Raw genomic sequence first — 11,539 nt, forward strand, 5'->3', positions numbered from 1 at the left:
ACACACACACACACTCAGCGTGGGTGGAGCTGACATCAGGGTCAGGTCACAGGAAGTGGAGGCTGATGTCTCTCACAGACTCAGTGTTCCTCTGCTGATGAACACAGGTGACCGTTGTTTTACAGACCAGATCCATGTGAATGTGGTCTCAAGCAGTCCTGAACCAGGACCTACAGAGACCAGCACAGGACGGGAGGAGTCAGAGAGGACCGCAGGTCTTTCTTCTGTTGGTTTGTTCTTCATGTGAAGCTGAAGATCTTCACTCTGAAGTCACATTCAACAGAAAACAAAGAACTAGAACAGATGGAAACTGTTAACAAATATTAACTCGGGTGTTTTTCTATCCATCAGTCCACTAACTGTTGCAGCTCTAATATTTGTTGAGGTGGCTTTACATTCATAATATAAAATGAATATAAAAAAGCATAATTCTTATTTATATTTAAATATATATTTAAAAATAAAGATGGAAAAAAATTGGAAGAAAAAAATCTTTCTGAATATTGTTTTTAGATAAAATAAAATATGAAAATATATTTATAAATTTGTGAATATATCTGTAAAATATTATTTTTTTCTTACGATCTCCGTCTGCTCGTGCAGCTAAAGCTTCTTAATAAAAACTAATTAATAAAACAAAATGCTGCGTTCAGAGACAGAAAACATGTTTACAACTCAACTCAGTTGGTAATGCGAGGGTTAATACAGTGACGATATATTATGTCATAACTTTTGGGTTTAATTGTCTTAAAGGATAAACTATAACTTATATTTTCAAAGAGCCGAATGAGAAACATTTAAATATGAATCCAGATATTTTAATGACGTTTCTGCAGCTGAGCTGTGATGAACACAAACGTGTATTTGTTACTTTGTGTCGTGTTTCCTTTGATCAGTGAAGCAGCTCTGCAGTCTGAGATCACCGGAGCTCCAACATGTGGAGACGCATCAAGAGCCTGAAGGTCGAACTCCTCACTGTTCAAGATGTTCAGAGTGAGTCTGCTGCCAACACACACACACACACACACACACACACACACACACGTATCATTACACTACATAATAATAGAGATTAAAGAAGTAAAACAGACGCTTCTATATTTCTGATGTCAGGAGACGAGCAGCTTGATGAGGTTTGTCTATAAGATGTGGCTGAACCTCCAGATGTTTCTCTCCCATAAAATAATATATTTTTCAACTAATATTGTTTTATTAACAACAAGAGCTTTAATACATTTTCTCAAATATCCACTGATTATAGGGAGTGACTTATTTCATTTATTTCTGAATTATGTTTTCTGTAAATGATGATTGTAGTTGATGTTTTCACCGGTTCGGTCCTTTTAACGAGGGGACGGGTTCGGTCCTTTAACGAGGGGACGGGTTCGGTCCTTTAACGGCGGGACGGGTTCGGTCCTTTAACGGCGGGACGGGTTCGGTCCTTTAACTGCGGGACGGGTTCGGTCCTTTAACGGCGGGACGGGTTCGGCCCTTTAACGAGGGGACGGGTTCGGTCCTTTAACGAGGGGACGGGTTCGGTCCTTTAACGGCGGGACGGGTTCGGTCCTTTAACGAGGGGACGGGTTCGGTCCTTTAACGACGGGACGGGTTCGGTCCTTTAACGAGGGGACGGGTTCGGTCCTTTAACGACGGGACGGGTTCGGTCCTTTAACAACAGGACGGGTTCAGCACAAAGACATGAAGCAGCTTTAAATGAGCTCCCTCAGAGCAGCTGCACGTTGTGGTTTTTAGCGTCCTGAAGGTAAATATTTCATGAGCCTCATAATAGTCTGACACAATGATGTCATTAAAGGAGCTGAAGCTGCTTTGTGCTGAGTCGTGTTTTGGCTTCAGGCTTTAAAAATCCTGTCATAACTCCCGTTCATCGTCTCACTCACACACACACACACACACACACACACACACACACACACACACACACACCTACTGTATATACAGCGGCTGCAGACAAAAGAGCCTGATGTGCATCTGCTCTGTGGTTAACGAGTCATGTGACTCGAGCCACACCTCTGATAGAAAAACATGTTTTTCTCAAAGTGACTTGAAAAACAAAACAATATGCGGCTCCAGACTAAAATATTTCCACAACGATCGGATTGATTGAACTTAAATTTGGTGTAAAACTTAACGATCCCCAGAAGAAGAATTCTACTGACTTTAGTGATCCTCTGACTGTTTCCTCCAGCGTCAGCAGCACGTCAAACTGTCCAATTATCAAGCATGAGAACCAGCTAATAACCAAATTCACCTCTTTAGCTTTGTATGCTAACATGCTAAAGAACTACTTTACATCTTCAAAACTAAATGCTATGTTTGTCTATTGGACTATTAATCTAAATGACTAGCCTGCATGTTAGCACTGTGCTAACCGGACATGTTAGCTGTGAGACATCATCTTCTAGATAAACAGTTTGCTCATCAGCAAACAAAGAATGTAAACATGAGACTTATGACGTTCTCCAAAGTTTGTGCAGATCAGCGCTTCATTTTGGTTTGTTTGTTGTTTTGAAGAGACAGAAAGTAAATTAACAAACTTTAAGTGCTTAAAAATGTGACTGAGCTTCACAAAATAGTCTTAAGGCGGCTAAATGTCATTTTAGAAAGCATGTCCCGTATGTCCAGAAAAACAATTATGTAAAAAATATAAATATAACAATAAAAAGACCTTCAACTTGTTGACCTCATTATAACACCTCATCTGTGAGTGTGTGTATGACACATAAAGCTGTGACTTATTTAGCGGGTGGCTAGTTAGCTAGCTAGCTAGCTTGCTAATTCCACCAAGCTGTAATGCTACACTATTACGCAAAGTTGGCATTTATCTTCACAATAATAATGTGCTTTCCTGTTATGAGACAAAGAGTGTGTGGATGAAGCCTTAAGTTGTTAAATTTCACTCACATAGCAGCTGGCTAGCTAGCTTGCTAATTCCACCATGCTTTAATGCTACACTGGCTACAGGATAATGAGGCCAGCAGCAGCTAGAAAACCCTCTTCTATTGAGAGTAGCTCTTTAACGAGGAGCTGCAGCTCCACGGCGCCGTGGTTAGGAACTGTTTTGGGGTCAGCGGTGGTTCTTCAGAGAGAATAGCAGAGTCTTGTTGTGACCCTGAAGCCTCCTCGTTGGTATTCTGCTCTGCTGCGCTCTCTTCTCTTTTCTTATCTGAGTCTCTGACCTTCTGTTGCAGCAGACGTGGCTGAACACAGATCAAGAAAGCGCGACCGCGTTTGGTTTCTACTGATAACAGTTTCTCTTTGTGCAGACTGACAGAACAGTGCACGTGATTACGTCCAATTTAAAGTTTTTTGGGTTCACTTTACTGAAGTTTAGTCCAATAATTCATGTTTTTATCTGATGGCTCCAGTTGCTCCGTACTTTGGAGAAAAACATTGTTTTTTCATGAACAGCTCAAACAATGAGCGGATAAATATGATGCAGTGCTCCAGTTAAAGCTGTCAATAGTCTGTTAAAACGTTGTATTCAGGACATTTTAGGTTTAAAAACAAAAAACAAATATATATTCTATGAGACAAAAATTGTAAATTTACGGAGTTTTATTAATTTTTTTCTCAATGAAGCAGAAGACATTAATGAATTCAGAGTATTAGCTCCTGGCTCAGTCATTTATTCATTATTTATTTACTACTTATCAGCCGTCGTAGGTCTGTTGATTTATTACAAACACATCAAGAGCTGCTAACAAGAAGTCAAATATGATATTTGGCGCTTTGGGGCTTCCGTAGCTCCGTCTCTGCTCATGTTTCTGAGTTTATGTGACTTCATTTAAATAGATATAACTCACACATTTTCTTTCCCTTTAAGACGTCAAACCTCTCTGAGATGAACACGGAGACGAGTTTAACATTCCATCTGTTCGTGCATAGTGTTCATGTAGCGTACACCATGTATGTAGAATGTACATCGATACACTAACACGTTAGAGGGTTTACAGCACGTCCACACTGACTTGTTAACTGGAGCAGCATCCATCACATCCTCTCCTGTTTTAAACTCTGATTCTGTAAACGTCTCTGAGGAAGACATGATGGAGTGGAGCACAAGTACACTTGTGTAAAGTACGTGTACTTTACACAAGTACACTTGTGTAAAGTACACGTACTTTCGTACTAAAGATTGCACGGTACTTGTTGTCCACCACTGTTTGTACTCTCTATACATCAGAGTCGTCTCCTGCTACCGTTGGTTTCCACTCGTTTATTTACGCTCGTCATTAGGACGCGATGTGATGAGTCATGATGATGTAACCGTTCATCAGCAGACTCCATCTGCTCCTAAAGACTCTCAGGAGGAAACGTGTGACGATGTGAAAACATCTCAGAGTTCTTCTGGACGAGTGGATCAGTGGCTGAGTCTGCTCCAGCAGCAACGTCTCTATTTCACTCTGATTCATAACGACTTTAAAGGACTTTACTGCTGTTTTGCATCTTCAGCTCATCTTTTATCTGAATCCTCATCACTTCCTCGAGGAACTCTGTTCCCTGCAGACGGCTTCTAGTTTCACTTCTATTCTAAGACTTGAATCTAAAGCGTTCACACGAACATCACAGATTAAACTGTGATTCTAGTTCTTACCGATCTTTATAAACACCAATATAAAGTTCCATTTTTAAAGTGATTTCCTAAAACAGTAAAACTAAGTTCATGTTTTTTCCGTTTTTCATGTGAACAATATGTGTCGATCATTGGACACCGAGCAGTTCAGAGAAACATCTCAGGATATGAAATTGTAAAATCAAACCTACATGAACATCATGCTGTATTGAAGAAGACTTGAAACTAGAGATTGAGACCATAAACTCATGTTTACAATGTTTACTGAGGTAATAAATCAAGAGAGAAGTAGAGTCATTTTCTCATAGACTTCTATACAACCAGAGGAGTCGCCCCCTGGTGGACTGGAGGCTTCAAAACGTCCACAAACCAACGAGAGACGTCACCTCTTATAGAAAGACTGTGACCGGTTCAGAGGCTGATAAAAGTTGGTTCATGCCACTTCAAGTTGTAGTTGCATAAAGAGCCGTCGACAGTAACCAGCTCTCCTTTATGCAGACTGTGAGTTTGAAACTCAGCAGCACCGGGTCCTGAATGCAGCGCGTTAGATTCCCGATAAGCTGGCGGTTTGGAGCTCTACGTAAACCTACTGCTCTCTCACGTACGTTCCTGTGAAGGAACATTAAAAACCCGTCGGGCCATAAATAGGCAGAAGAAAGCCAGAGACGAGGAGCGACAGGCTGAGACCATAAATAGTCAGAGGATCACCAGAAACATACAGATTTCTGCTTCAAACAGGAACCATGTGTGCAGAGCTGCAGGGACCACATGACTTATGTGATATGAAGAAGTCAGCGAGTTACAAAGCTCTACATGCAACTCGGTTTACGAGAGACCGAAGACCTGAACACCAGGGACAGCAGCGCAGGCTGTGCATCACGCTGACGGCTCCACACAGTCCACAACCGGAGACGGAAAGAAGTGGATTCATTCAATGAGATCCACAGACTCACCGTGTCCTCAGGAGAGAACGCTGTCTCATCCGCTGTGTTTTAACAGGCAGCTTGTGTCTCTTTGGAGTCTTTTTGTGTCGCTTTGTACTTGTTTGTGTCTCTTTTAAGTCTCTTCGAGAGACCTTTTGTATTGTGAAGTCCTGGGCCCCCTCACACTTTGGGCCCCTGATCCTGTTCCTAGGCCTGTTCAGTAATCCATCCGCTTATCTATGAATATCATTAATAATTCATGTTCTGATACATATAGCTCTTGTCTTTGCTCTTTACATGTGGAATCATCAGTAACTTCAGCTGCTCCTCCTCTTCTTCCACTTCTTCCTCTCAGGAACCTGACGTGAAGAAGTCGTTTTACATGAGAGCACTTTGATGTTGTTGCTACTTTATCCTGCAGCAGTGACGGACGTGTGTTTGTGATCATAACGTATCTTTAAAATGACACGTTGTTCATTTCATCAGGAACTCGTTTCTTTTAGAAAACGTTTCCCGTCAGACGGAGTTTCATTCAGGCAGGAAGACGAATCTCAGCTCCAGAATAAGAGTTCTTCTCTCCTCCTGAGGTCTCGTGTGTCCGTCCGCCCACAGATCAAGTCTCAAAGACCAACGAGTTTCCCAAGAGTGTATTTTTATCCCCATGACATCACCGTCTCTGATCTGTTGTCCAGAACTCTTGTTTAATGATCGTCTCATTCAAACTTATTCCATATTTATGTCACAAAGTAATTCAACAGAAGAAAAACATCATAATCTCTCCTCGTTATTACAATCCAGATCACAATCAACCCATCGTCCACTTTTACTTCAGTACAAGTACTCATACTACAGTGTAGAAATACTCTGTTACAAGGAAAGTCCTACAGAAGTACCAGCATCAAAATGTACTTCAATTTAAAGTAAAAGTACTCTTTATCTTTAGCCTCCACGCGCTGCTAGCGGGAGGATTCTGATTGTTTGCTTTATTTGCCAAAATGCAGCTTTGGGTCGACGTCGACTCTTTCAATAAAGAAGCAGAGAGTTCACAGAATGAATATATATACAGTATATATATATATATATATATATACTGTAAGCAGTGAATGCATCATCACACTCAGCTTGTTGGGCCTATTAGAGACGTTGGTCAGCGATACGCAGAATGAAGCGAGTTATCCTCCAGAGCTCAGAGAGGCTGGAGGCCTCGTCTGTGTCCTCAGATGTCTCCTCACGATTCATCTCCTCGCCTTTCACTCGACCCGTCGGCCTTTAAGAACCCGAGAGCTGTTTAATCTGCAGATTCAAAAGCCGAGAGGTTTACAGAAAGCTTCTGTTTGCAGAGCTCTGAGTTTTTACAGAGCGATCTGCAGAGAGCTGAGCCGAGCGCTGGTTCTGTTTTGGTGCATCTGTCCCGCATTACTGAGCTGAACGAGCTTCTGGAAACACAAACGCTCTTGTTGGTCTCAGTCAACATGTTGCTGCAACATTTCAAACAGCGAGATGCACGGAGTTCAGCGCTCCAATGTTTGTTGACTTTTGGATCTCTGTGTTTATTTGAGATTTCATCAGTTTCCACTTTGGATCTCTGAGAGGTTTAAATACATCAGGAGGGAGTGACATCACAGCCTGTGAATCTGTGAGAGAGTTTGATTCAACGTTACTCTCACGACAACAACGACAACAACAACGACAACAATAACGACGACGACAACGACAACAATAACGACGACGACAACAACGACAACAATAACGACGACGACAACAACAATAACGACGACGACGACGACAACAACAACATGGTTCATCACCACACTGAAACGTCCCCATTGTTGGTTCAGGGGTAAAAAAAAAAAGTCGAAGAAGACGAGAAAATGTTTCCAGACTTAAAGGGGAACTCCACCGATTCTCGGCCGTCGCCATCTTTAATTGTCTTAGTTTGAAGACTTAAAACTAGAGATTGAGACCATAAACTCATGTTTACAATGTTTACAAATACTTAAAGGAAAAGTGTGTATCATTTAGTTTGATCTATGGACAGATTAGAACATCGTTCTATAATAAGTCTGTTTTCATTAGTGTCTAATCACCTGAAAATAAGAATCGCTGTGTTTTCGTTTAACTTGAGTAAGCTAGTTGACTAAACTCTATTTCATTTTGGTCTGAAGTTGGATTTAAACAAAGATCATCTCTTAGTTTGGTAACAGAGCTCTGCTACGTTTAAAATCTGCATTCACTCATTTAAAACTCGTTTGGCTAAAGTCTGACTGGAACCGATCCTAGTTAAATGAATGGTTGATGGTGCGAGGCAGCTTTACATGATGCTTGTAAGGGCCTGAGGGGCAGGGTAGTGGCTGGCATTTACATTCCTGCCTGAAGGCCCCACCCACTCCTTCAGGAGAGCATTGAGATCAGGTGTGGGAAGAGACACACCTGATCCAGATCTCCTCGTCAGGGAGGGGAACAAAAGGCAAGGAGGGAAACGGAGCAGAGAAGCGATGACGAGGGGAGAAGAGTGTCTTCTCCTCGGAAGGAAGAAGATTACGCCCGGTAAGTCGGCTAGCGGCCCGGCTGATTTAGTTTAGTTATAGAGTTAACTGATCGAGCTCTGGACTGAGCTACGGTTTGTGTTGGTTGAGGTTTGTTTGATTAAAAACCTGCAGAACTGACTCTGCCTGTGATTGCTGCGCTGCCACTAATCTCTGTCCTCCGTACCTTCCTGCTACAGGCTGCACGAGAGAAGCAACGAGGAAAGATAAGAGAAAATAAAGGAGGGATGAGAGAGAGAGATGGGTGAAAAGAGAGGAGATGAACTTGAAACAGAGAAGAGAAAAATCCAGAGAGAGAGAGAGAGAGAGAGAGAGACTGCCAGAAAGAACAGTCTTGTTATCAGTGTTTTTACCCACAATGCAGCAGGAGATAAGACCGCGGGCCATTAGAAGCTCTTGACCTCTGGCCGTCTACTGACGACACAGAAACAGTCGATGAGACGCAGACCGTCCTCCAGACCGTAAACAGAAAGTCTTTAGCGCTTCTCATGTTCTAATCAGCGTCTCTTCCTACATCATGTATTATTATTATTATTATTATTATTATTAAAGCTGCTGCAGATTCACACAAGAGACCTGAAAGTTCATATTTCACTGAAATCCACAGAACAGGAGAATACATTGAGCTGAAACTCAATGAATGAAAACAAGCAGTGAGAACGTTTAGACACAAATAGATTTTCTTCACATTTTCTTGCCAATAAGTATTCGTCGTTTTCCTCGTTGTGTAATAAAGTGAATGCTGAACGAGGTCAACAAAGACCAGAGAAGAGACACGAACAAACAAAACTCTACTCAGAATATTTCCCCCAATAATCCAGTTTCTATGAGCAGCAAGACGATGTTTAACGAGACATCGTGACCGTAGTTACCTTCACACACACACACACACACACACACATTCATGAACTCATTCACATCTGCATCAGTCTGTCAGTTAGATAATTAATAAACAAAACTAAGTTTAGTTTAGCTTGAACTCCGTCTCCGACAAGATCACGTTCCTAAACAACTAAACTAAACTTCTCAAATACGCTTCAAAGCAGACGGATTACAGTCAACAGAACAACAAAAACGCTGCAAAACTACTTAGTTATGTTTTATAAAAAACATGATTTGGCTAAAAATGAGATGAAATTGAAACAAAACTAGAATGCATCAACAGCTCTTGAGACGGTCATTTGTCCACAAAAAACAATTCTAAACCAAACAATCAATCAAAGAGCCACTGACGACAAAAGAGTTCATATGAACATGATTCTGTGTTTCTAATGATTTATGAGCAAAAACTAAACAAGCAAACAAAAAGAACAAAGAAACCGTCGCTGCCTCTCCTGCTCTGGTAAACAACACAGGCCCACCCCAGTGCATGCTGGTCCTGTGTGTATATATATATATATACACACAGTGTAATTAACAATAATCAAACTAAACAAATAACTAACAATAGAAAAAGCTCATCTAATCTAAATAAGCAAACATCTAGAATAACTCAACAATACAACGAGTGAATAAATACTGACGTCACATGAAGCTCGCACAGCACTCGGCTCACATGACCCGGTGTTTGATTCCCACGTTTCCCTCCAAACACAATTCACAAAGCAGTTTGTACTGGAGGTCATTGTTAGGTGATGATGACAATGAAAGGAAGGTGACAGCTGGTCATTAACCCCGTGTAGGTAGAGCTGCTGCTCTTTATCGGACGTGAGGAAGTCAAACCAGATGTAATGATGGTCCATTTAGAGTCAAACAGACCATAAAGCAGGGGATGCTTTAGGGCGGGGCTACACGGTGATTGACATCGTGACGTAGAGACGTATACGGCATCTCTACGTCACTGCTCCTCAGTCCAGATATGGACACTTCCTGTTCACTGGGTGATAAAAACAAGATGGTGACGACTAAAAGCCGAACTCGAGGCTTCAAAACGTCCACAAACCAACGAGAGACGACTACTTCGTCCACAAGCGACACAAAGATTTATACTTTAAGAGATTTGAACGTCTGATTAACTTCCTCGTATTTAATGTGAAGAATGAACTTCCTCTCTCAGAAATAATCAGATGTCTTGAGAAAGAAAAGGTTTGTGAGCTGAAGCGTGTTGGTCTTCACAGCCTCCGGAGGAATAAAGGTCTCACTCACCAGTCTCTGCAGGATCCTCTTGCTCTTGTCGTCGGTGCAGTAGTCGGACAGGATGCTCCTGTGGACCAGAACCAGACCGTTGAGGAACAACCAGGAGCCGAACCAGAGCAGAGCGAACACCAGGGTCCCCCGCCGGGACCACAGCCTGAGGCCGAGCCACCGGAGCAGGCACAGCCCGCCGCCGCCGCAACCCGCTCCACCCGACACCAGTCCTCCAGGGAGCATGTCTGCACCGAGGGGGTCTGAGGGGGTCCGAGGGGGTCCAACTAGAGACGGACGCGTCACAGCTCCAGATTCTGAAAAGTTTATAGTGTTTAGACCAAAAAAACAAAATCTGTAGCCTCAAGAAAAAGTGATATTTATGTGTAAAAAGCTAAATAATCCCATGCAGGACAGAAAATAAACACTTCAGCGCTCGCATGAAATGAGTTTATGATCAAAACGTTCTGTTTCTCACATGATTATTTGGTGATTTTCAGTTCAAAAAGAGGACATCTGCAGGAACCAGGTTTTCATCGGGCCTTCGTATCTCCCATGATGCTTTGCAGCCAGTGGACCCGTTTCTCCTCAAACGGACTTCTGTGTCCTCGAAAAACACAGAAAAGCCCAAATAACTCAGGACAAGACTAAAGAAATAAACCAGCAGAAGAAGAGAGCGGCCCGTAATCATCCAATCACAGCCCGGCGACCTCCACCAGAAATATTTGGAAAATTCAGTTTCTTCTGACTTTAATTTGTTCACATCCGACTGGTTGATTTATTTTCCTCACAGCGAGTGTTGAGCAACAGGAAATAACTCAGAAGCCGTGTGATGTGTGATGAGCGTGCAGCTGCACACACACACACACACACACACACACACACACACACTCGTGCACTCTCCCGTGCACTCTCACACTCTGGCAGCAGACCTCCCTGCGATGTCGGCCTCTCGTCTGCGGTCGTCTCGTCTTCCAGCTCGGACAAAAAAAAGAAAACTCCTGAAATCGTTCACGAGGCGGAGATGGAAAAATCTGACGGAGGAAAGTCTTCGTTTGTGGAGGAAGAAAACGTCCTCGATGTCGGAGGAGAGAACGAACCCTGTGAAGAGAAAGAACTGATGTCACAACCATCACAAGAATAAAAACAATTAAGCAATTAAAACTCAGAGAAACTGACCAAAGTCTACATCAGACCAGTAGAGAGATGGTTCCTCTCTCTACTGGTCTGATGTAGAGGAACTGGTCTACATCAGACCAGTAGAGAGATGGTTCCTCTCTCATTTCTACAGTAATATATATTTTATATTTAATAAATATCTGCCTGTAGTTTCTTGTAGTTGCCTGGAGTTG

General features: G+C 42.3%; 1 long non-coding RNA gene across 1 annotated transcript; it reads right to left on the reverse strand.

The window, feature by feature from the left end:
- Nucleotides 1–570: 570 nt before the first annotated feature.
- On the reverse strand, nt 571–11,410 carry LOC116377531 (uncharacterized). Its single transcript, XR_004212211.1, has 3 exons — nt 10,666–11,410; nt 10,209–10,504; nt 571–999 (listed from the first exon to the last, which is right to left on the reverse strand). It is a non-coding gene; the product is annotated as an uncharacterized LOC116377531 (long non-coding RNA).
- Between the last annotated feature and the right edge of the window lie 129 nt (nt 11,411–11,539).

Source organism: Anarrhichthys ocellatus, unplaced genomic scaffold (assembly GCF_004355925.1).
Source record: "Anarrhichthys ocellatus isolate YVR2014 unplaced genomic scaffold, GSC_Weel_1.0 scaffold1375, whole genome shotgun sequence".
Taxonomy (NCBI): Eukaryota; Metazoa; Chordata; class Actinopteri; order Perciformes; family Anarhichadidae; genus Anarrhichthys; species Anarrhichthys ocellatus.